Here is a 27,449-nt window from a genome sequence, read left to right on the forward strand (position 1 = left end):
GGCTTTTGACCTTTCAAGATGAACCAGAGAACTTCTTCAGCTCATTAGGGAGCTCAAATCTAAAAAAAAAAAAGGGAAAAAAAATCTGCCTCGTGAATCAATAGGAGCAAAAAAAACAAGTGGCCCGGCGAACACAAAAAACAGATTCTCGTTATTGTGCAAAACACAGACCTTGGGCGCCAAAGTATGTGGAGCAGGCCAAATAATTCTTAAACATAGTCTACAACAACCCATTTTGACAAACTAGAGCCAAGGGATAAGTAACGTTTGGGGCTGCATTCCACTGGACGTGTGGAGATTCTCCTTGTTATTTAATGTTTAAGGAAGAGTGCAGCACCTTTCTGTAATATGGAGCAGATGGTAGCAAATCGAGTCCTGCTATCGCCATCTGTGAGGAGCAGGTGTCTGCCAATTGTGTTGGAAAACGGGATTCAGTCCAGGAACTACCTGACCAAAGACAAACACCCTGCAGGGAGCACTTTGTCGATTCACTGCATGTTTAGCCTCAAATATTTCGTCTCTTTTCCCAATATGACTTGCTTTATCTTTTTCTGACATCATTTAAATAGTTGGACATGAATATTCTGTGATCATTTGCTTGTGTCATTTTGTAACCATGAGAATGTTGTCCATCAAAACACCATTTTTTATATTAATGTACATTTTCTTTTTTCATTAGATTAAAGAGGAGGCACACTTTTTTTTTATTTGTAGAACAGATTTGTTCACATATAAGTATTGAATTCTGCAAACATCGATTGGTGTTTTTAAGTGAGTAAAAGGTTAAATTAAATCAAGTAACATGTCTAAAAAACAGATCTTGGTATTTTTGGGCTGATTTGCAATATAGAAATTTTCCTTTTTTGTTGATGTTTTTTGATTAAACATCCAATAAACAAAAACATTTAATTTAGCAATTTAAATTTAACATTTAATTTAGCATAGCAGTTTTTAACGTTCTGCTTATTAAAACAGTCCGATAGAACATAGTTCATATGAAAACCAATATAGTGCATGTAACCATGAAGGCTATTGCACATTATGATCAATTAATTTTAAAATGTAACACATTGGGCTCTATTTTGACGGTCCATGCGCAGAGCGCAAATCACAGGGCGCAATCGCTTTCAGGGCATGTCAGAACGCATTCTTGCTAATTTAAGGACGAGAAAATCCGCTTGGCGCCGTGGCGCATGGTCTAAAAGGGTTGAGTTTATTTTCTTTATGAGTTATAGGTGTGTTGTGAGAATAAACCAATTAGAGTCTCATCTCCTATTCCCTTTAAGAGCCAGCTGCGTCGCGCCATAAACGCATTCACTATTTACAGGACGTAAATTAAGTCTAAGTGGAAAAAAATGAGCATTTCACTAGCAAACAGTTAACAGTTTTTTTTAACAGAAAACTGTTAAACAGAGCATCCACTGCATGACAATGAGATAATGGATGTACTTTCACTTTCGCTCTTGGATAGGAAAACCTTTACGCACAGACATCAATTAGCCTATAAATAAATAATTGTGTTTGTTAAGCGCAAATATTCGTTTTAAAACTATTTCTAAATTCAGTTCTAATTTCCAGCAAATGAATAAATGAACAATAATAATGAAGTGTGGTCAAAAACCTCAGTTATATCCTAAAACACATGCTGTGCCCCATATGGTCTAAAACCTGACAGGTGGGCAAATCTAAGCTTGTTTTAATAAAACAAATATAAATATGGATATAATAAATAATACTGCTAAAAATAATCACATTATACAAGAGCAAATTGTTATAAATGAACTGAAAAAGCCTCCCGAGATGAAGAAGACATAAAAGCAGTGGTTTTTCATATTTATGTAGGCTAGAAAATAATGTTTTGTAATATTTTAATCCTTTATATTTATATCCTATATCTATTCTTATTATATATATATATATATATATATATATATATATATATATATATATATATATATATATATATCCTTAATATTTAATTTTTTTCATATGTAAAGATATTTGCCTATTGCTCTCTTGTGTGTATTAAGCAGTGTGTAAGCGAGGCGCAACTCTGCGCCGGAGTTTAGACCGGGTTTGTTTTGGTCTAATGAAAAATCTATTTTAGTTTCTCAAAATTGCAACCGCCAGTAGTGCACCTCAGAACGCCTTCCTTTTTAAACCAGAACGCCTATGGGCGCACATCTGAGTGCAAATGCATTTGCTATTTTAACAGCGTAGCGCAGTGTATGATAGGGCCCTTTAACATTACTAAATAAATAAATAAAAAAATTTACTTAACTGTTTTGATTAATCCATTATAATTGTAACTTTACAGTTTGGTAATTACAAGATGGATATAATAATAATTATAATAACAACAATACTACTGCTAATAATAATAACAAAAACATAACTGTTTTAATTGGAATGATTCCTGAAGGTTCAATTGCCATTCAGCTTTGCCATCACATGAGTTAATTACATTTAAAAACATATTAAAGGAACGCAATTGCGCAGTAGGTTGTGCTGTCTCCTCACAGCTAGAAGGTCGCTGGTTTGAACCTTGACTCAGTTGGCGTTTCTGTGTGGAGTTTGCATGTTCTCCCTGCCTCCGCGTGGGTTTCCTCCAGGAATAATAGTATTTCCGGAATCATAATAGTATTAATAGAATAGAATAATAATATTTCAGGAATCATTATAGCATGATTCCTGAAGGTTCAATTGGCATTCAGTTCACATGGGTCATAGTTTAGAAATGGTTTCTATTTCTTGCAGCTGAACAACAGAAAACTGACAATGATCACCTCAGACTTTGATCACCTCAGAAAATAAAATAAAAGTTTTAAATTGAACTTCAGAACTGTGACTCCATCCATGAGTGGAACTGAATGCAAGCCAACACATATCAGTGATTCAGCATCTACATTTAAAAATGTTAAAGGTTTATTATGTATTAATTAAATTATAAACCTTACCATTTTGTTGGAATGCAGTAAGTGCATGATTCTTTGCTTCTAAAAGGCTATATTCAAATTTCTAACATGTTTCGTCTTACGCAAACAGTCAGATTGCTTATTACCACAAATCTCATCACGTAGCGTGTTGTTAGGACACAGGGTTACAGTGTAACCTGCTCACCTAATGTTACGCTCGTAATATTTATTTTATTTGCTAATTAATAGCCACCTTATGTGGAACTCTGAATCTGCTCATTTCGAAGTCTGCAACTGTCCATCAGAGGTTGCATTTTGTTCGTGGATGTACACTTTAAAAGCCTTTCAGACTGAATGTATGACATGCATGGTTTTTCACCAAGGCAACCCAGGGTGCTGAAATATAATTGGCTTAACTAGCATTGGCTGGGTTAAATTTCCAAAACAAAGACAGCTCTCCAGCAGAAAATTTTACTTCAGCATTGTTTTTCAGATAAACAAGTATGTTCACTTAGCATGTTTCATAAATATCTGCAAACATATTATGGTGTTTTTATGCTTCGGTAGAGTCAAAAACTTACATACAGCACCTTTAAAATTGTTATTGTAAGTAGTTTACAAAAGTACTGTTTGTGGAGCCTTACTGAGCCGAAGAGATTCTTTCAAAAGTATTGGAAATATCTCATTAATCTCAAACTTCTGAACAGTATAGCGAATACATTTATATTTTAATAGCAGCACAATTTCGGAGCTTTTAATATGCACTCTCCTCCCAGCCTTTCTCTCCTGTCCACAAGCACAGCTCCTAACCTCTTTCTGCCCCTATCTTGCTCAGTTTGTAAGACGGATATCTGTTCCGACTCCACAACCACAATATTTGTCCAGAGCGGTAGCTAATAACAGGAGCACAAGAAGAGCATGAGAAAGAGCGAGAAGTGAGGGATAATTTTGTACGGTATGGAAGAGAAGCTTAGTGTGGACTTAAGGCACTCCTGCAGCGAGCAGTGCACTCACGGCTCTTAAAGGGCACGCTTGGGGTGAACATGCTGCGTTTAACTTGCCCCTGCGCCGTTCGTTTTTAGCCACCATCACAGGGAGCCCTGCCCGCTGCCAATATCCTGCAGATACCATGTCCACTTTCCTTCCAGTTCATTGACTAGCCTGGATGCAGTGGCCTGTTGAGTGTGAGCTGTTTCTAGTTTCATGTTGAATCAAGTGAAATGCAACACAAACACTAACCTTCTTCTGTCTTCCAGGCTGAAAATGTACTTGCTTCTTCCACAGTGATAGATCAGAAGCAATAAACAAGGGTTTTATTCCAATTATATATACAGTATAGCATGGTTTCTATTAGGGCTGTCAAAAACCCATCACATTTTAAAAAGAATATACCGCATATATTCTTGCCATGTCAAATGAAAAGTATTTTAGAAATCCATTCAGTCATCATTCCAGAAGAAGAAATATCTTTTAGAGTTTACATGACATGAATGAAACATGAATTTACATGTTTAATAATAATTCTACAATTTATTGGTTTAGACACAATTTTTCACTCAGAAAGTGCAACTATATTTAACAAATTGAGAAATAAGTATTCAATTTTGGTAGAGATGTTCCGATCAGGATTTTTGGAGCCGATACCAAGTACCGATTGCTCGTCATCGGCCAATACAGAGTACTGATTCTGATGCTTCAAGCTTTATGCAACTTTAAAATTGCATAAAGCACATTTTCCCCTTCAAGTATAATACTTAAGTGGAGATCTCTCCTTTCCTAAAATAATAAATGAAGGATGTTGCATTTAATCCTTTAAACACATCTCTTACAACCATTTAGTGTGGACATGTCATAGTCAGAAGCAGCTTTACCGAAAATAATACATAAAACAAATTAAAAAATGGTAAGGAAAATGACTAACAATGCAAACATTGCAAATGATGAAAGAATAATTAAACGAAAAAGTTTGGAGAGCATATTTGATGCATAAGAAGTTAAAATGCATCTTCCTCTGCTTGTAAACCCATAAACGAACACTTGTGATTGGTTCATGTGATCAGACAGATAAGTGAGTAATGATCGAGTCATATAAGGTGATTATCGGCCGATACCGATCTCCGTCCGATCGATCAGAGCATCCCTACATTTTGGATGCCTCTGGCAAAAATATTGACTGGCAAAAATAAAATGGAACCAAACGATTTACTTTCTAAATGTGTAATCAGCAAACATTAACGTTAACCTTAATTTGTTTAATAGTTTTGCGATATGTTTATTATTATAAATTTATGGACTGTATGAGTAATATTTATGTGATTGGCCAGTTTTATAACAGCTCATCATACTGTATATAGCTGATTACTTGTGATTTTTACTTCAAAGTCTAAAGCTTGAGTAAACACCTATAGGTTTATGCTTGATGTACGTGGGATTCATTCAGTACAATTGTGCATCTTTTAATTTCATTTTCATAACTTTGTGTAATGCATAGCCTGATAAATATCGGATGCAGCTTACAATCGTAATCAAGGAAATGTTATTTCTGCTGTTCTAAAACGCCACCTGCTGGCAGAGATTGAATTGACATTTTTATCCATCATTGTCTACTATTTCAGTTTCGTGTAGTTAAGTTTTAAGTAACATTCTTTTGAAATTCTACAATCTGTTTTAAAATCAGTACATGTCCAAGTTAATGATTGTGTAGTTGTAATTTGAAATCGCTGCATAGTTCATTCCAAAAAGCACATAAACATTTTGCTCATTTACTCAGATTTTTTTCTGATTTATTGTTAAAAATAAAAAAATAAAAATGAACAAATGAATGAATGAATGACTGAATGAATGAACAAATTGAATTTGGAATCGGCCAACTTGCTAGTAAAAAAATCAGAATTGAAATTGGACATGGAAAATGATGATTGGTGTATCTCTAATTTACATCAACACTTAATGTTTCATTTGGAATTAAATCATTCCTACTAGTGTATTAATCTAAACATGAAATAAAGCAGTTGGGTTGAAAAATGGCTTAAAAATTGCTTTGATCATGATTTTGGATTTTGGATCATGATTAAAGGTGTTTAGATCCAGTTTTTAGTCAGATTTGGTAATCAATAAGATTACTAATGGATTGTTTGGTTGCATGTACACTGGACAAAGCAATAAATAAATCATGAAATGTTGAAATTAAAAATATTTTCTTCTAAAACATACCAGGGTGTTTATATTTATAATTATATAAATTTAATAATATTAATAATAATAATAATAATAATAATAATAATAATAATAATAATAAAATATTTTAATTCACCAAAGTTTTAGTGATTTGTTTTATATACTTTGTCTTTTTTACTACAGTTTTAAGTGAAACTAAATAGAATTTAGAAAATGACTGGTAGCTGTGTGTTGGGCATATATGTATGCATTTGTACATGTTTATGTACAGCATATGTATATTAATCAAAGAGACACAAATGCTTTTTCCTATTCCTAATGCGTCTGTTCTTTTTACTTGGTCTCTTGTCTCCTGCTGTGGATTGAAAGCAGTAAAAGCGTCACCTTGAGTGATTTGTGTGCCCATTGGCATTTTTTAGTTGAAAGACACTAGGCTTCTTTGAGTGTGGACACCCGTGGACCATCCCTCACAGCCTCCACATTGATATATGTTGTGGTTTGTCCCTGCTCTTATTCGTGCACAGCTGTGGCAGGCGGCGGGCAGGAACAATGGCCGTCTCTCCTTTGGCCCACAATGCCACACTTGTGCTGCCCTCTCTGGACTCTGAGGCGACCCCATCTCCTTTAGAATAGTGGGCAGAGGGAAAAGATAAAAAGGAGGAGCGACTTTCGGGAGAGACATGTTAAAGGGTTAGTTCACCCTAAATAAAAATTCTGTCATCATTTACTCACCCTCACGCCATTACTCATCCTTTAGAAATCTTTGGAAAACAAATAGAGATATGTTTAATGAAGGCTGGAAGATTTGTGTCCATCCATTGTGTGTCATCCAAAACTGTTATACTAAATAAAAAAAAAATAAAAAAAGAATTACAAATAAATAAATAGATGGATCTTATGGAAGATATGGTACAAGGCATTACTGTTTATATATATATATATATATATATATATATATATATATATATATATATATATATATATATATATATATATATATATATTTGTTTGATATATCCATATTTGAAAAATAGTGTAGGAAACAGAGTGAGCTGCTGCAGAGAAAGTGCATAATTCAGTTCAACATAAAAATGAGACTTGATTTTATATCAAAAGCTTTAAAATAACTGGCAAGATACCTTTAACATATAGTTTGAAGCAGTTAGTCCCATTATATGCTCTCACAGATACATGTGCATCTGACAGATTGGCGTTAATCTAACATAAAAGAAATAAATTGATGAAGAATCATAAGATTCAACCCTTAGTGGATTGTTTGGTAACAGTTTATTTTGATGGTCCCTTGGAGTATTAGTAAACTGTCAGCTTAATTTCTGTTGATTCTGCTCCTTCAACAGACATTTGACTGACTATAAGAAACTTTGCAAGTACATGTCAACTTACACTAACCCTCACCCCAACTCCAACCAAACAGTCTACTTATAACCTAATGAGAATTATTTGGCATGTAGATGTAACTTAAATTCAACAAACGGACCATCAAAATAAAGTGTGATTGTTTGTTTTTTGTTTATCCAGCCTCACAGCACACCAAAAAATAAGGGCCCTAAAAATAATTTGAAAATAACAATGTTATAGGACTGCATGATATTGGGAGTTTGTGCCAGGTGCTCCGTTTTCACCCACAATCCAAAGACATGCACCATAAGTGAATTGGATTGTTTAGATACAATCATTTAAGAAATAATAAGACTGCATAATCTAGTCATTGTATTAATAATTCAATAAAATCAATCTTTATTAAAGTTAGAAACGCAATCTTTTTTGTGTGCATGACTTATCTAATCACTCTTGAAATGCTCACACAGTCACAGGCCTTAAAACACATGCAAATTATGAACTTTCACTCGATTATGGCCAAATTCTGCAGTAACCCCACAAATCTCCTGCGTTCTGAACTGTGGCTCCTGGTCAACTCTAATCATGACTCAACAACACACATCCTGTGATGTGAATATTGCAGATGCACACATTGCATTATTGATGCTGAAATGATATATTGTGCATCCGTACATGCCTACGTATATACTTGTACATAATTATCCATTAAGATAATTCTAAAATCAGTTGAAAATTGAAATCTTAATCATCGGCTAACATAGCATCTAAATAAGCGCATGACAGAACGGTGATGTTCAGAATAATGTTTCAATAGCAGATGTTTTAGCAGGGGAATGAAGAGATTTTTTTGTATGTTTATTGCACCTGTCGATGACTACATATGAGACTAACTCTGCGATTGCATGTGGGACATCTGAGAAATACTTTACCTCTTCTCAAATTTCTCTCCTGTTCTCGATTATGTACATATTATATGACAGTTTCCATCACCATTAATGTCTCATGTGGTGGATTAAACGATGCTAATCATGGTCTGCTCGCATCTAATTCATCATCAAGCTTTTATGAGAGTTTGCAGACCTCACCTTTGAGCCCCATGTGCACTGCTGTGTTAAAAGCGGCCTTTGACACTCATCTGGCTGAGCCTACGATAGCGAGCATTGCATTATGGGAGTGGAATCCAGTCAACAGGAAGTTGGATTGTCCACAAGGCCTTGCTCTGTCATTTAAACAGCCTCTTCGTTGTGATACGCTCCTATGTCCATGTGGGGGAAAAAAAAACAGCTGGACATAAAACCTCTGTGTTTGAGATTGTGCATGAGCGTGTTCTACTCTCAGAGCGCCACGGATAATGGTGTGATCCTCTTCTACACCCCGAGGATGCACTTTGGCCAAGGAACGGGGACCGGGGACAGAGGGGAATCACAGAAAACGTTATGAATGTGCGTTTGATTTCATACGCCACAGGGGTCCGCGGCACAGTGGGCCACTTGTTGTGCTGCCGCCCAGATGTGCACCCGCCCGCTCGAATGAGGTCCCCCCTCAAAGACGCCCTGTTAGTGCTGCTGTCTGGAGAGACAGTGAGGAGCCCTATCCTCACCTCGCCCTGAGACCCACACACACACACACCTCAGAAATGAATCAGTCCTGTACCAGGCAGAGCCGCAGTGTGAAGGCAAGATTCAATCATTCCAGTGTTCGCGTTTGATTGTGTTGATGAGCTCGCAGTGTGTGCCGTATAAAGGCGAAACGTGAAAAGAGGCACAATATATGACCCTGTGTCTCTGGGGTTAAACAGCAACATATATGTTTAAGAACAATGAATAAGCCAAAGCATACATCCTCTTTGGGGCCACGTGGTGATGTGTCTGCCAGCCAAGTAAAAACCTCAAAGGACAGCGTTCATCTGTCTTCGGCCAGTGGGAATCTCATATCTGCATATAATTTGAGTGCATAAATCTTAGGCACATCCAGCACATTTTCAGTCCCAACGCGTCCACTGTTGGTCATACCTCTGTTTTGATGCACCGGACACTTCACTTGATGCAATTTTTCAACATGCAGAGAACTTTTTACTTTCAGTTTTTCCTATCCAGATACATTTAATTATTTGCATGCATTTGCAAAGTAGTTATTAATTTAATATGTTGTATATTTATACATATAGATATTTTGGAGCAGCTAAACCCACCCCTAGCCTTAACTACCCTTCATATCTGTGTACTGGCACCAGAGGTTTCTTAGTTAAAGTATTGCATCTTGAAAACTTATGACAATTTATGCCACTGACACCTGAATCAGCATCCATAAGTGTTACATTGCAAGTTTATGTTTGCACAATAGTTGCTCCTTAATTTCAACTCCTAATTAAATGTATTAATCTATGAAACTTTATTTTAATAGTCCTCCGACAGACATTTAGACTTCAACCGATTATTAGTAAATTTTCAAGTAAGTGTCAACTTATTCTACCAACTCTAAAGTAATACTAATGAAGTAAGGTACCAAGTCATTAAAGTCATTAAAAATTACTTATAGTTAACAGAACATATTAAGGGTGCTATTAAGATAAACCATAAGACTATGACATTAGTTTTGAAAACATTCTCATTTGACTACTTTGTTTTAACATTTAAAAAAAAAATTACATAAAATTTTACTGCATAACTATTTTCCATCCATCCATCCATTCAATCATCGTGCACCTTTTAACGTAAGATTTTTCATCCCATCCATCCATCCATTCGTCGTTCATCCATCCATCCATCCATCCATCTATCCATCCATCCATCCATCCATCCATCCATTCAGTCATCATACACCTTTTAATGTAAGCTTTTTATCTCATCCATCCATCCATTCATTCACTAATCCATCCATCCATCCATCCATTCATTCAATCATCGTGCACCTTTTAACGTAAGATTTTTCATCCCATCCATCCATCCATCCATCCATCCATCCATCCATCCATCCATCCATACTTCCATCCATACATCCATCCAGTCATCATACACTTTTTAATGTAAGCTTTATCTCATCCATCCATCCATTCATTTGTTCACTAATCCATCCATCCATTCATCCATCTATTCATTCAATCATCGTGCACCTTTTAACGTAAGATTTTTCATCCCATCCATCCATCCATACATCCATACATCCATCCATACATCCATACATCCATTCAGTCATCACACACTTTTTAATGTAAGCTTTTTTATCTTATCCATCCATCCATCCATCCATCCATCCATCCATCCATCCATCCATCCATCCATCCATCCATCCATTCGTTCACTAATCCATCCATCCATCCATTCATTTAAACATTGTGCACCTTTTAATGTAAGATTTTACATCCCATCCATCCATTCATTCAATCATCTTGCACCTTTTAACGTAAGATTTTTTATTCCATTCATCCATCCATCCGTCATCCATCCAGTCATCATACACCTTTTAATGCAAGCTTTTTTTTATCTCATCCATCCATCCATCCATCCATCCATCCATCCATCTATTCATTCAATCATCTTGCACCTTTTAATGTAAGATTTCTCATTCCATCCATCCATCCATCCAGTCATCATACACCTTTTAATGTAAGCTTTTTTTTATCTTATCCTTCCATCCATTCATCCATCTGTCCACTTATCCATCCATCCATCCAACCATCCATCCACCAACCCATCCATCCATCGATCCGTCCACCAATCTATCCATCCATTCATCCACCAATTCGTCCATCCTTCTTTTTTATTTATTTTATTTTGTAAATGACTAAAAATAAATCACAATAGCACAAATTTGTTTTTGCCATTTTGCAAATTTGGAGTGTTTTTCTGTTTTTTTTAAATGAAAAAAGTCACTAGCTTTTGGTCTAGAAAAAATGCATATAGTGTAAAAGAAAGGAAGAAAAGTGGAGAAAGGAGCTCATCATACACACGAATGTGGAATTAACATGATACACCTGACAGCGAAGCACAGAGAGTTTAAATTATGGGATGCCAAAAGTCATTTATAGCAGCGGGAGTGTTTTTACATTCTCTTTTATGTGGGTTATTGACGTGGAGCTCCTGTGAGAAAGAACAACATTGTACCTCCAGGTGTGACAAGATGCTTTTTTGTTCGCAATTATTTCTTTGTCACACACCTTCCCAAAGGAAGGCTAAGTGGCCATTGTCGGGCATTTAAAGGGGATGCACCCCGCTGTTCGTCATTCATAACCCAATCGATGCTCACAAAGGGAGGTTATCGATATGCCACACTTTCACCTAGTTTAACGTAAACTCATAAATGCAGCAACATGTAGGCCTCAACACACACACACACACACACACACACACACACACACACACACACACACACACACACACACACACACACACACAAATACAGACACACACATTTTGATCACTTCTTCACTAGTTAGTTTTACTGCTGAAGGAACACAGACACATTTAAGCTTTTTGATCCCTTTGTCTTAATAATTTATTAACACATTATTCTTGCAGGGCTGTCAATAGATAAAATAAAAAAATAAAAACTCTATGCAATTCTGAAATGTATATGGAGCTGCAGGTGTCCAAAATGAAAATTATATGCAGGTTTAAATGTTTATGAATAATTTTTTTTGGAAAAAGCAATTTTTAATAAAGCTATTATTATTATAATTATTATTATTATTATTATAATTATTATTATTATTATAAAAACACAATAATTCATTCTCACAGTCACTAATAATTTACGAGACCTGTGATGTCACAGTAGGGGGAAATTTGGAGTTGCGAGTTTTCAGACACTGATTTTTGGGGAATTATAAAACAGTGGGTGGATTTTTTTTTACCATTTTTTTATTACCATACAAATTGATTAATACAACATAAGCTCATACTGAAAATGTAGCCCTGTATATGTTTCTAGATATTGCGAATTATGTAGCCAGAGCTTTGTTTGGCTGCATTTAATTTTTAAAATAAATGCTATGGTGTGGTATGACACTGTTTCTTTTCGTGCTTACGAGCTGACCGCTTACCTTCGTATGGATGGATTTTCCACTGTTAACAGTTCGTCCCGTTAGCTCGCCATGTACACCAGCGGATTTGAGTTGCAGAGAGGAGTTAACCACGATGACGGGGTTCGAGTCTAGTGAAGAATGGTTCAAAGAGAGCGTCCAGAAGACTAAAACAGAATCTAAAAATTTTATAAACAAGGGACTAACGGGTTGAGAATGTGGTAAAATCTAAAAAACATTGTAAAAATCAGACGAAGGCTTTTCTTTTTTTGGATTGATTTTGAAAATTGTCAGTTGGGCTTTGGGAAGAGGGTGGATGGGTCAATCAATACAATTGGTTGGGTTTAGGGAAGGAGGAGGGTGGGTCAGTTGATTGGTTAGTCAGTCTGTCATTTGACAGCGGCCTCAGGTGGGTTTACGTGAGAACAGCAGGCGCAAATGGCAATCGTGAGAGAAATTTGAGATCTAAAAAGACATACACAGCAGCCTGTGGTATATTTATGAAAAACATTTTGATCCTGGGACGTATTTGACGGTCTCCAAAAATGTATATAGCGGTACATTATTTAGAATGAGCCTGGGTTGGATTAAACATAACAGGAAATATATTTAAAATGTTACAAATTATTTTCAACAAATAATATTTAAATTCCAAAAAAAATAAAATAAATAAAAATAAATTATTTTGAATCTTTTGTCCATCTGTGAGCTGTAAAAAATAAATATTCAACGCTGAAAATACAAAAGAATGAATCTTGAGCACCATACAGCATCTAGGAATGATTTCTGAAGGAAGACTGGAGTAACAATGCTATAAATTCAGGTTCTTCAGCTTTTTTTTTTTTTTTACATATATTAAAATATAAACAGTAATAAACCTGTAATTCTTTACTATATTTTGCTAACTTAGTGTTCGTTTGAGACCCAGTGCTGATACACACGCTTTTATCAATGCATTCAAGGTAAATTGTGTCAGAATCTAGATTTACCAGTTCATGTACATGATTGCGTGGCTCATGTGGAAATGTAGTGCGACTGCTCTTCCTGGGACATATAGTGACCCAGATAAAGAGAATGCATTATTGATGCACAACGAGGGGCCTTTTTATCTGCGCGATCAATTTGATGCATTTACTCAGGGTCCGTCTCTACAGTGCTACAGGACACCTGCTGAAGCTTTAATATCTGACCAGTCGATATCTGTAGCCCTTCACACCACAGAGAGAGTGTCAACACCACAGTCAACCTCTGCTAGCTCAAACCACCACACTCTTGTCAATAGATGTAGACATGGTTGCATTTCTGTGTTGTTTGTAATAAAGTACAGTTATATTATGCATACTACACTCATCTGCAGATGATATAGGTAAAAGACTAAGACTGGAATTGGATTGATCAATTTGAAAGAAAAATACTCTTTTCTGAATGTTTTCATGTCAAATGAATGGGTTTAAAAATACATTAGAATAAAGACTGACATAAAACATAGCTACAAGTATCAAATTCATCAAAATTCACAACTTATTTTGATTTCTACCCAGACATGGCATGTCATGTACAGGAATTACTCTATACCATTTTCAGCAATTTTTAAAAAAACCTTTTTAAACCAATGGCTGTATAAGGCAGTTTCCTGAAAAACGACCCACCGAAAGCAGTAAACAGAAAGTTTTTTTTTTTTTTTTTTTTTTAGAGCTTGGGATTATTGAAGATAGATTGTTATTGCCTTGTGCTATTCACCTTATTCTTTGCGTAGGAGCGTGCGCAGCATTTAAATCTTTTTGGCTCGAGACTTCCACTCTCATTCACTTTCCGACGTAAAAAAATAGCTCGTTCTGCTTCTTGATGTTGCAAACTGATATTTTCGTATTATATTATTCTGCTTTGTGGCTAGTCTGCTTCATAATCACGAACACACTTGTTTGTTTTTTTAAGAAGAGCCAAAAACTAAACTTAATTAAGGGTGGTGGGCCGAGGGGAAATATACTGAACTATAAAGTTGTCAATGTAATTTCCTAATTTGTTCATTTTATATATTCATTATTATATATAATTCATTTTCTAATTTATTATATAATTTAACTAATACTATAATTTATTACATTTAAAATACTTTAATTGTATTAATTATACATTTTTATACATTTTAGAATTAACATCTTACAATAAAAAAACCTGAACAATCTCATTTATAACACTAAAAAATACACTTTGCCTTAATTCGCTTGCTGATGGCTTCTGCTATGTCCGCTATCCATCAAGTGACTGTATTACATTTTTAAAACAATCTGATTTATTCACAATATATAATTAAAACATTTCATTTAAGTTTGCTTTTTTTGTAGATCAACAGTTAAAAAAACAACAGTTATGTTAAATTAGAAATGATAATCTCTGTTAAAGGCATAACAAGGAAATTCCCCATCATTCTTCTTCTCTTTTCAGATAGGATGGGCAAATCAAAGGTTACTGTGAGCCAACTTTGGCCCGCGGGCCCCAGTTTGGGTATCTCTGTTCTAAAACAATTGCAAAAACGAGTGCACATCTGCATTGAAGAATAATGTTAATAGCTTTACAGTGATTATGGGTTTCATGGACTATATGAAGCTCTACACAAGAATTTTAGCCAGAAGAGAAATGGCCATGCCCAACTGAGCTCGGTTTTTCTGTAGTTTTTTTTTTCACTTTTGTCAATTGGTTAAGTTTTTTTTTTTTTTTTTTTTGCCACTGTCACCACTGGCTTGCTTGGTTTAGGACTTGTGGAGGTGCACATTGATGGATTTGCTCTTCAGTGTTTGGACTTCCAGCAGTAAAAATGAAACCACACTGAACTGAACTTCAACTCTAAAAACTGGACTGACACGGTTTTAATTTACTAGAACATTAATGTTAAGCTGCTTTGACACAATCTACATTGTAAAAGCGCTAGGGAAGTAAAAAAATAAAGATGAACATATGCACAATGGTAATGCGCGGCTGGTGGTTATATCTATGGTTGCTGCGGATAATCCGCAGGTTAGGCGGGTCGGGTAATAAAAAAAATTATTATGATTAATTGTGCTTCATTACTAATGATTTTTGCTTCGTATTTTTTAAACACATTTGTGTTTAAAACACATAAGAATGTGTTTTTAATACATTTTCATCAGACAAACAGCACGCTAATTAAAAAAACAAATTTACCCTTGTGGTGGTCCATTTGTTGAAGGAGAAATGGAGGTGAAACAAAACTGTACCATAAGCCACAAGAATATGTACCATAAGAATATGTACCATAAGAATATGTACCATAAGAATATGTACCATAAGCCACAAGGCCGGTACCTCAAATATGAAACATCATGTGAGTGCTAAATCGAAAAGCCCTTCAAGTCAAAGCTAAGTTACATTCATCAGAACAGCAAAAAAATACCACTGGAAGTTAAGTGTAGTAAAGACAAACTTTTGTTTTTATAAATAAATGTTCATTTAAAACAGTTTAAGATTAGCATATTAATTTACTATCAGAGATGTGCAAATTAGCTCACTAAATCTGCTGTTAATAAGAAACGATCCATGCCGATGTATCATCATGCTTTAAACAATTAATTCGAATTATTAAAGTGACGATCAGGTGCAGGTCTGGTGCGGGTATATATAACAGATAAAATTATATGTGCTGGTGGGTGGCAGGTGGATGATTAGTATGAAACCGCGGATTCGAGTAACGTTACAGATGATCCATGCATCTTTAATGCACAAACACATTGCTTTCTTTACACAAAAACGTAGTCAACTATTAACCTTGCATGCATAATAATAAATTTTAGTCATTTTTATAGATTGATGAATTGGATTGATTTGATAGGATAGTTGTCTGCATTTAGCTTTTCAGAAATGTTTCATTTTAGTACATTATGTTTGTACATACCCTGGCCTGAGTAAATAGATTGTTTGACAAAATAGCCCAAATGGTGTTAGCGTGAATTAAAAAAAAAAAAATACATTAATTTATTTTCTTTTTGGCTCAGTTCCTTTATTATTCTAGGGTCGCCACACTGGAATGAATCGCCAACTTATCCAGCATAAGTTTTACGAAGTGGATGCCCTTTCAGCTGCAACTCATTATTAGGAAACACCCATACACACTCATAAACTACAGGCAGTTTAGCTTACCCAATTTATCTAAACTGCGTGTCTTTGAAAACTGGAGCACCCGGAGGAAACCCGTGCGAACATGGGGAGAACATGCAAACTCCACACAGAAATGTCAACTGACCCAGCCGAGACTTGAACCATTATCCTTCTTGCTGTGAGGCAATCATGCTACCCACTGTGCCACTGTGACATGAATTTTCAATAATTAACTAAAAGAATTAAAAACACATTAGAAGCCTTACTATGCAGTTATCTCACACACATATGCGTATCCTACAGTACAGCCTTGTAGTTCACACACACACACACACACACACACACACACACACACACACACACACACACACACACACACACACAAAAGATCAAAGCAGTTACTTTCTTGGTGTGTTATTTCTAAACAAATCAGCCATAAACTTTAAAAAGGCAGAGACAAAGAACTTAGTCTAAAGTTACTATCAGCTTTCAAGATGGGAATACAAAAACGTCCCACAAGCTTTACATTTTTCTGAAACGCTCTCTCGTGGGACAAGTTAAAGTGAAATGGCAAACTAAACAAATACAGCAGAGAGGGCTTACAAATTCTCCTGTCTGAATGAGTCGGCTGGCTGGACGCAGAGAAAGGTTGCAGGTCTCAGATGAGTTGCATGATGGAAGTAAACTAAACACTGTAATGCACCTCTTTCACTAAAGCTTTCTGCATACTAATGCCCCAGGCTTTACAAACTCATTTATGTGTGTACAGTAATAAATATGTCAGAAAATAGGTTTTAAAATTGATTTTTGTTTTTTTTAAAAATCTTAACAAGGCTGAGTTTATGTGATCGAAAATAAAATAAAATAAAATTAAGCAGTAATGTTGTAATTATTACTACAATTCAAAATAACAGTTATTATATTATTAAAATAACTGCTATTATATCATTATAAATTTTGAACAACAACAACAACAACAACAACAATAATAATAATAATAATAAGAAGAAGAAGAAGAAAAAGAAGAAGAAGAGGAAGAAATGAAGTCTTTATAATAGCACTAATTCTATTGTCGTTTATAAATTGTTGAATTTGGTGTTTATTAATACATATAGTGTAACAATACACCAGTGCCATGGTTCTTGTTCATTTCTCTGTATTAAAGCCACATTGTCAACCCAGGCTCCTTGCGGATATGCACCCAGGTCTACATTTCTGCGAACAGCGAAATGCATAACTTAAGGTGCATCTTCACACAGTTTTTGTTTTTGCAAATGCACCAGAGGCTGCTGTGTATGCTTTTTGGTTATCACAAATTCGTCCTCTTCTCTCGTAAAATATTTGCGATATACACTTCAGCTGACCAGGCCAGCTTGCTGTCGACTGAATGACCAACTGACCCAACCGTCTCTTTTTAACTGATAGTGTTTTCAAAAGCAACCTAAAAAAAGAAAAGCCATCATGGCCACATGGTTTCACCACGTTTTTAGCCTTTTGGTATTTCATTCTTTTTTTTTATCTGGTTTCTGAAACCGTTCTCCATACTTGAGCTCTGCAATCGTGGTCAACTCTGCTCCACGTCCCAAGTCTCTAACATACTGCCTTACGGTAGCATTGGTTTTAAAGACAAAATGCAGCCAGACGTACCTCTGGCTACATAATTTGAGTTCTCCATAAATGTAGATAGGGGTACATATCCACAATAAGCCTGTGTTGCACATGTAGTACATGTGGTGTAGGGTAAGGTTCGGTTCGGTTTAGTTCAATTTACTGAGGGCCAGGGCTTGTGATTTGCCATTATCACTCTTTAGGAACAGTAGATTCACTTTTGTCTTAGTAAAAGCAATAATTACATCTAAAAATGTAGGAAAATTAGTTTAGTTTATGCCTATTAATTATTTAGCCATTAATAGTTTATTAACCTATATATGTTATTAACTTACACATATTATACTCTGGCTTTACACATTTCTGTTTAGTGAAATCAGCTGATCTGGGTCAACTAAAATGAAATATCTTCACAGCAGTACATGTATATTCAGAAATTTATCTCTCTATTGTTACACCTTTTATTAATTAAACTCTGTACATAATGATGATCATAGTGTACATGATGACATAGATGTGTGCACTACAACTGATTAGAACAAGCACATTGTAGTGATGTATTGGTGACATCAAACACGAGACATGCTCTAAGAAGTCAATTTATAACCATTAGCAGTAGCAGTGCGTAACCTAGGCGTGACCTTTGTCAATTAACTACTGTGCAGCGATTATAGCTGATTAGCCTGACAGTAAGCGTCTATGAGTCTCCGTAGTCATTTAACAGTGGCATTTCTCCCAGCAGCATGAGACCCAGCAATTCAGGCTAGCAGTGACGGATGACATGGTTCAGGGCTTCAGGGGGGTTTTACGCGACCTTCGAAATAGTAAAGGGGGCAGTGTGGACGGTGTAAGTTAACAGAGCAAGTGATTCATGCGCTTTTTCCAAAGAGCCATTCTGCAAGCAACACAAGTCTAAGGGCACTTGTAGATAACAACCTGAGCGTTGTCAGAGAGCGCCATTGTTTGGGGGATTTTGACTGAAATTGGCCAGGACCTTCTGGTCATGTGAACCGACCACAACTGCCAAAAAAGGTCCAAGTGCTCAGCCTTTGAATGTGTTTGAATTACAAGGCCACAAAGGAGATAAGATGTTGTATCTTGCCACAAATTAGTGCCTTGATGTCAGTTTGAAAACAGGTAAATGAAACATTGCAAAGGGGATGACAAGATTTTTTTATCACAATTTGCGAAATACAGAAGATGATGCAACAATTTGAGAATAAAACGTCATTCTGCAGTTGAAAACAGGTAAATGGTAAAGAATGCAATTCCTTGCGCCATTTCACATGGTAACAAAAAATAAAGCTAATTCAAAAGATTCCGAAAATTCCATCGCATCTTTCAGCCCAACAAAGCGATAAGCACAGAAGCAAAGTGCGCAGCCAAACAGTGTCATGAGTAGAGTGAATAGGATTGCTCTTCTATTGCCTCTCTTCTCCCGAAACCGAGCTGACAACCTCCGGCGACGCTTTCCATTCAAGCTTAGCGGGAACACGTTTTCATTTCAATATCACTGAGTGGGCTGGGACGGCCTTTGATGTCTACCTAGCCGGTACCTTGTGGGTAATCTAGCCCTTGGATTAAGCCATTTCTAAAACGTTTTTCCCCTCCTCTCTTCCACAGCCAAGATTGCCATCACTGCCTCCGTAATCTTTTGTAACAGAAGCTAATGCAGAAACACCTGCCACACAAGCCGGGCACATCCAGTCCTGTCGTCGTAAGCAGATTACATTCTGCAATGCCAGGTATTTGAGGAATATTCATGTCGCTAAGTGCTTATGTAATGAGTCATAAAGCGCTATAGGCTCCCCCCACCCCCCCACACTCCCGTAGTTGTTTTTGAGTTGATCTCATCCCCATAAATGAGTGAGCCTTTGGGGCATTGTTTGGGTTGAAATCCCTGGCCCATGCCAAGAAGTGAAATTGCTGTGCCTCGGGGGTCTTGGAGACAAACTAAAGAGCCAATCCTCTGACTTGCTGTTGTTTCACTGGTAGTCTTGTGATATGATGCTTATTAGGAACATGATGTTTTGATAACAACTCCACATGTTATTAATCATATTAAGAGGACACAGAAGACCAAAAGAAGCAGTTTATGACTTGAGAAAGAAAGTTCATGTGCTTTTAATCTCTCCTCTGACAGGGGTTTTTGTTACTGTAGATGTACAAATCAAAATATTGTAAGTAATGTGACTAATAACTATTATATATATATGCGGTGTGCGGCCGCTGAAAATGTTTAGGTCAGATTGTTTTAAATGTTTTACAAAAAGTCTATACTGCAAATCTGAATTTTCTTTAGCCATTACACTTTCAGAAGTCATACTACTGTGCTAACATGAACACTTGGGGAGACCCAGCTATTTTTATTCAGGAATATTAGGATTATATATGATAGAGAGTTAAAAAAACAACAAAAAGTCACTTTTGATCAGTTTTCAAGCATTTTAAGTTCATTTTTGTCAGTTTAGCTTGAAATCAAATTTAATTAAAGTTTAATTAAAAATACAAACATTTTTTAAATAAAATAAAAACTAAATAAATAAATATTTAATCTGATTGCTGATGCAAATTAAAAACAGTAATATTTCTGTTTAAAACTTTGCTGTTTATAGATTTATAGATAAGGTTATGCATGAATTTTTAACATTTTAATTTTGAAACATTATTATTTTCTTATTTTAAAATGAAAATGAACTTGCTTTCTTTTTTACTTATTTGCAAGTCTAAAAAATGTAATCTCTATTTTGATTTATCAAAATAAATCAATCAACAAGATAAATTAATCATATATATATATATATATATGTATATATATATATATGTATAATACATACATGTTCAGCATATATAATTACACCCCTCACAAATCTATCTTTTAAATTCATATTTTAATAGGAAGCTATACAATATTATAGTTGTGGTTATACTCTAGATTAGTCAGTACTGAAACCGAATCTGGAGCTTATCTAATAAACTAACCTACGATAACAATCCAAAAACTAGTAAACCCAAAGTTATATGTTATAGAAAAAAAAATTAAATACAAATTTAAAAAAAGAGGAAAAATCAAGAGAAGCAAACAATGGAAAAATTTAGTTAAAATTGTGTAGGTTGTCATTTTTTGGCAATATTTTGCTTGAATTTAATTGTATTATCTTTCAATTTCTAAATATGTTTATTGACTAAAATATTATTTTAATAAAATTATCTGTTTAATAAATCTGTTTCGTTCAAATGCACCAAAATACATCCTCTATATTCACCGAGAAATGGATACAAATATTCATTTTCAAAATGGGGTGTACTCAATTATGCTGAGCACTGTACATTATTTTAGTAATTTACTACATCTACATTACTTCTGATCAGTCAGTAGTCAAGGTAACTTTATTTAACTAATTTAGTAAAATAATTTTGTAATTATATTTAAATTTTTGATATTTTAAACAAAACTGAGCAGGGCATGAGCCATCTGGAGTGTTTTATACTTATTTATCTTGCACAAATATGTCTTTAATTTATGATAAATGAAGAGCAAAGACCTACTCTTCGGGCGCTAGTTATTCAAATGATGCTACACCATGTTATAACTCGAGCTCTGAGCTGTAGCCTAAATCTCAAGACATATCTCTGCTGCAAATCTGACACAAGAGGAGACAGAACTGAAGCAAAAAGAAATCTGGAACAAAAGTGAAGCCATCTTTTCAAACAACAGCCTGTGGCTCCTTTCACTTGGCATCTTCAAGACGCATCTGATCCTTTGCTTTGTTTAAAGCCAGAGCGTCTTTAAAAGTGGATTTATTTGTTTGAGGTTGTTTCTCTATTTATTTCTGTATTTACCAAGATCATCCAGTTCTGGGAGGAAAAGGGGACCGTGGGTTTTGTCAAATCCTAGAAGGTTTCTTGGCACGGGCAACAAACACAACTTGATGACTTACAGAAGACAAAGATGGTTAGTTACTGACTGTCTGCTCAGAGGTTGTTCTGATGGATCCGCTTCTCTCATCAAACCTACTTTCAAAAGTTCAACACGAATGCAAACCTTTAACTGGGAGAAAAGTGCAAATAAATACTTAGTGGAGACAGGAAACAATAACAGGATCTCCCCATTTTTTTTCCTTCAGGATTTATAAAAACAACAAGGTAGATAAGCTGGAGGATCAAGGGAATAAACAATTGTGCAATGGAGCTGAGAGCCATTAGATCAAATAGCTTTAATTACCTGATTACGGTGAGCTAAAGCTCTGGAACGCTGGCTGCATGACTAAATTGGCGGAAGAGATAAGGTAGTCGCAGATCTGCTCCACCTTACCTAATCTCGATCAGGTTCTCCATCAACATTGCCGGTGACTCAGTTGCTGTTGACTAAAATGCCAGTTTTTCGGTTTTTTCTGGACTGATCAAACCCCATTTAGATAAGGAGGGTTGTTTCAAGAGCTTTTCATGTTTGGGACAGCCTTTGAGAACAGAACGGGTTGTTTAATAGAGATAATTGTGCTTTTATACTTTCCCATGATAAAGACTGGCAGATCCCATCAGGTCAACAGTAACTGGCAGTGACAAAACAAGCCTCTCAATGGTTTAGAAAGTCTCAGTTTTATTTGGGCTCAGTCTATATGTGTCAAAGAAATGGATAATACAATGTTTACATTTCATAATGGTTTGGCTGAGCGATATGGTCTTTTTAAAAAATCCCTGATTTTTTTCACAAAAAAATTGATTTACGATTTAAATCGATTTTCTTCCCCCACTAAAAAAATTGAAGGTTATTAACCTCTATTATAAGCATAAGCATATCATAATTATATATTTATAGGATGTAAAAAATACTAAAGAAAAAAAAAGCTTTTCCTCAAGAACCTTCCTAGCTGTCATTTAAAAATCAAATTGAACAAGATCTAATTACAATTGCATACAAGACTTTTTTAGTAATATAAATTAAACCATTTCATAAAATTACAGTAAAAAGTAAAGTCAAGATTATTGTTAAAAAGAGACCTTTTTCAAAATTAGTATATTTTCCTGACATACAGAGGTTTGTTCATTTCATATACAGTAAGTGATTGTAAAACTGTAAAACCCACGAAGTTGAGGTAACAAACCATTTGAGGAAACAGATCGCAACAAACCATTTAAGTTCAAAAAAATAATCCTAATGAGTTGGGATGTAACAATATTGGGATTGTAACAATATACCGTCATACCGCAATAGTAATTTTTTTCAATATTACCATAGGCGCATGACTCAATAAAACTATATTTCTGAGAAAAGTTTGCTTATACGAATGAAGCGAACGGGAACGAGGTAGCGGGAACTAAAATTCCCATCAGCCTAGGTGTGGTTATCATCCTTTGCGGTCTGCTGTCACTACAGATCCAGTAATGCGGAAATGGAGTGTGTTGCTTGTAGCGGGAAAGAAAAAGAGCTGGAAATGATCGAACCTAAATTTAAATCAGATGTGAACTGAATGGATGGAACCGTTTTAAATCGGATGTGTGGAAGCATTTCTGTTTCTTTCTAAAAAGATACGAAAAAGGAGAAAAGGTGACAGACAAAGGAAAAAGCAATATGCAGGCACTACCAAACTGTGGTGGAATATAAGTCGGGGAATACGACTAAAAACAGTCATGGGGACTGCAGAACACAGCACACTTGTTAGATTGATGCAGACAGTGACTTGTACCGCAAAGAGACCTCTATCTCACTCATGGCTTGTCCTCTCAAGTGGTGGAAAGACAATGCACAGCGTTACCCACTGCGGTCAACCTTGGCTAAATCATATCTCTCTGTCCCAGAAACCTCAGTCCCAAATGAGAGTTTTTTTTTTTCTGTTGCAGGGACATGCCCACAGATCCCAGCTTTTATCAGATTATAGTTATATGATAGTTTTCCTTAAAAAACCCATCTCTATCTAAGTGAGTGAGTGATTAAATGTTGAATGTTTTGAGTTTTCAACAATACTAAATTGAAACCTTATATTTTATATGGTTTAATAGTTTTTTGTTATTAAAATTGAACAATTTAAGTTCCTGTTTCGAAACTTACAGACAGATGGCTAATTTGTATGTCATTGATATGTTCTGTGATAAGGTAAATAAACACTTTTGGCACTTTTTTCGAGTCTTTTTATTAGTTTTGTATTTCCTGTAAATTATTCAATAAATACCGTACCGTGCCATTCATACCGAGGTATTATCGTACTGTAAAGTTCTGATACCGTTACATCCCTACTGATGAGTACTGTGGACTTAATCCATTTGAGTAAATGAAGCACATTGAGCACAGTAATACCCAATAAATAAAGAGAATTCAAACCAACTGAGTACTGTTAAACCCAATCAGTTAAGGCAACTCAAACTGTTTGAGGAAACCGATTACTACAAACTAATCCATACGAGTACTGTGAACTTACTCCATTTAAGTTGAAGTAATAAGCTATTTAATTAACTCATTACCTTCAACACTGAGTTCAAATCTTTTCAAATGACTGTTGGGTTTTACAGTGTAGGTTATTGGGTTACATTTTATTGCTTTTATTTGCGCCTGTCCGCTGTTCTCAAGGTGAAATGCGTACCTTGGCACTAAGGGTCAAACAACAAAAACTAAGGTTAAGAATCTCGGTGTGACTGGTTTCAGATCTGAGTTTAGTTTTTGACAATAGTCATGTCAAAGTAGTTAGTAAATCAGCATACTATCATCTCATAAACATTGCAAAAATCAGATGCTTTGTTTCCAGTGAAGACTTCAAGAAACTTGTTCATGCTTTTATCAGCAGCAGGGTGGATTACTGTAACGGCCTTCACACTAGCCTTCCCAAAAAGACAGTCAGACAACTGCAGCTCATTCTGAACACTGCGGCCAGGATTCTGACCAGAACCAGGAAATCAGAGCACATCACACCTGTCCTCAGGTCTTTACACTGGCTTCCAGTTACATTCAGAATAGATTTTAAAGTATTATTACTGGTCTATAAATCACTAAATGGCCTAGGACCTCAATACATCACAGATATGCTGACTGAATACAAACCTAACAGATCACTTAGATCTTTAGAATCAGATAAACTAGAAATTCCAAGAGTTCAGTCAAAGCAGGGTAAGACCGCCTTCAGCTACTCTGCCCCCAGCTGCTGGAATCAGCTTCCAGAAATTATCAGATTTGCTCCAACATTAGGCATGTTCAAATCAAGACTGAAAACACATCTGTTTAGCTGTGCCTTTACTGAATGAGCACTCTGCTACGTCTGACAGATCACACTAATATATTTTTCTCATTTTTTCATTCTTTTGTAACCTGTTTTAACACATTTAATCTGTTTTTATCAGTTTTTTTTAATTATTTAAATTATTTGTTTTTATTTTACTTATAGTTGTCTTTTTTATTTCTGTTTATTTAAAGCACTTTAAATTGCCACTGTGCATGAAATGTGCTACATAAATAAACTTGCCTTGCATCTGGTAGACTGAGCGAGTTGTCACAGTGTTGATATTTCCGGTACCTAATAATCAACTGCTTTTTTTTTTTTTTTTGAAGCGTTGAGTTCCAACATTAGATCGGTAACAGTTCCTTTCATATTTGTGTCTTGTCCATGTCTTAGCCATTAATACTCATCATGAGAAATACAAGGTGTGGTACACTGTTTCAAATGCGCGAATCTGACAGAGACTTAGAGCACTGAATTCTATTGTTTTTATAAGGTGTGTTCGTGTTGTATTTAGCACAGGGTTGGACAAACTCGGCCCTGGAGGGCCGGTGTCCTGCACAGTTTAGCTCCAACTCTAATCAAACACTTAGGCTGTTTCTCAATATGCGTTCTTCAGCAGTCTTGCGTCCTCGTGTTCTCGTGCAACGTCATCATCAGCTGCCTAAGTTCAGTTCCAATACTCAAGACCGCAAGTACGGAGGACGCGTGAAACTTCCCGGATGTGTTCTTGATATCGAGGACGCACTGATGCAGACTTGAGCAACGAACTCGCTCTGGAAGTCCCAGAAGTCATTGCGACTGGAGGTGGGAAGCGCAGAATTTTATTTAGATTTATTATTAAAGTTCAGAGATATCATTTATTTACCTTAGGAGTTTCCCTAAATTAAACGGTAAAAGTAAACAGAACCATGAACAACTTAATAAAGGAATAAACACATTAAGGGTTGTTTGTTTGCTGAAATTCGTATTAAAATCTGTTTTATTTATATTGTGCAGAGTATATTTTTAATGTTTTTATGCAAAGTATATATTTTGAAGAGGGGGACAACAATAAATCGTTGTATGAATGCTGTAATGTTTAAATAATTTACCATTTAAAACATGTGAAGGTCATGTGACCATCAGGAAGAACGCAGCATCCCATTTCTCAAAGGACGCGTTCTCTGCCCTCGCGGTCTCCTGAGTTCGTTCTTCCGAGGACACCTGGCAAGACCGCTCTCCACAAGAACGCAAGTCCATTCTCTGCGTTCTTGGAATTGAGAAACAGCCTTAGATTTCTAGTGATCCTGAAGACACTGATTAGCATGTTCAGGTGTGTTTGATAAGTGTTGGAGCTAAACTGTGCAGGACACCGGCCCTCCAGGACTGAGTTTGCTCACCCCTGATTTAGCATAACATTTCTAAGAGTTTGTTGGATCTGTTATGTTGTTGGAACCCAGAGAGGAGTGTCACGTGTTAGGGTGAAAAATGATTTTTATTGAAACAAATGGATGTAAACTTTACACTTGAGTTAATACATCCATTTATCACCCAGCCCTATATAATGGGTAAATAGTTTGCATGACAGTATATTACATTTTCAGGAGTTGACATAATTTTTTTGTGGGTTCTTTAACAGTTACTAGCTACTCAGCATTTTCTGTGGCCATAATTTAGTAGTTCTGAGACTGTATTTTATATCATTGTTAACTCTTGCAAGCTAAAATTTGATTTCCTATATATTTAAACATGTTATTATATAAAAATGAGCCTTCAGTATGTGGCTGCAAATGACTGTCTTAAGTGATCCATGTATTTATCTGATCTACTCAGATTAATTTCAGAATGAAGCAAGCACGTGTCTTTGTGAATGGATAATTGAATCTGATTTATCCAATTTGTTCAAAAGCGCTGAATCATGGAGTGACATTAAACACCGCTTTGTTGCACAGGCATGTGCAATTCTTCTCCTGTGATCTTTGATTACATTTCATGAAACAAATAGAAATGAAACAATCAACACTGAAATGCTTTGCCAAAAAAATGTGCCAAAATTCTCATTAACTT

The 27,449-nt window shown here is 35.6% G+C and overlaps 1 protein-coding gene across 12 annotated transcripts in view; it reads left to right on the forward strand.

The window, feature by feature from the left end:
• zeb2a (zinc finger E-box binding homeobox 2a) overlaps positions 1 to 27,449 on the forward strand; it is a 271,323-nt gene that overhangs the window by 47,379 nt on the left and 196,495 nt on the right. For 4 of the 12 annotated variants that reach the window (XM_073911414.1, XM_073911424.1, XM_073911411.1 and 1 more), the window contains exon 3: positions 19,819 to 19,940. The exons of the other annotated variants lie outside the window; for them this stretch is intronic. The gene's annotated coding sequence lies outside the window, so the exon portion shown is untranslated. The remainder of the gene's footprint in view (positions 1 to 19,818; positions 19,941 to 27,449) is intronic. 12 annotated transcript variants of the gene reach the window in all.

Source organism: Danio rerio, chromosome 9, assembly GCF_049306965.1.
Source record: "Danio rerio strain Tuebingen ecotype United States chromosome 9, GRCz12tu, whole genome shotgun sequence".
NCBI classification, from domain to species: Eukaryota; Metazoa; Chordata; class Actinopteri; order Cypriniformes; family Danionidae; genus Danio; species Danio rerio.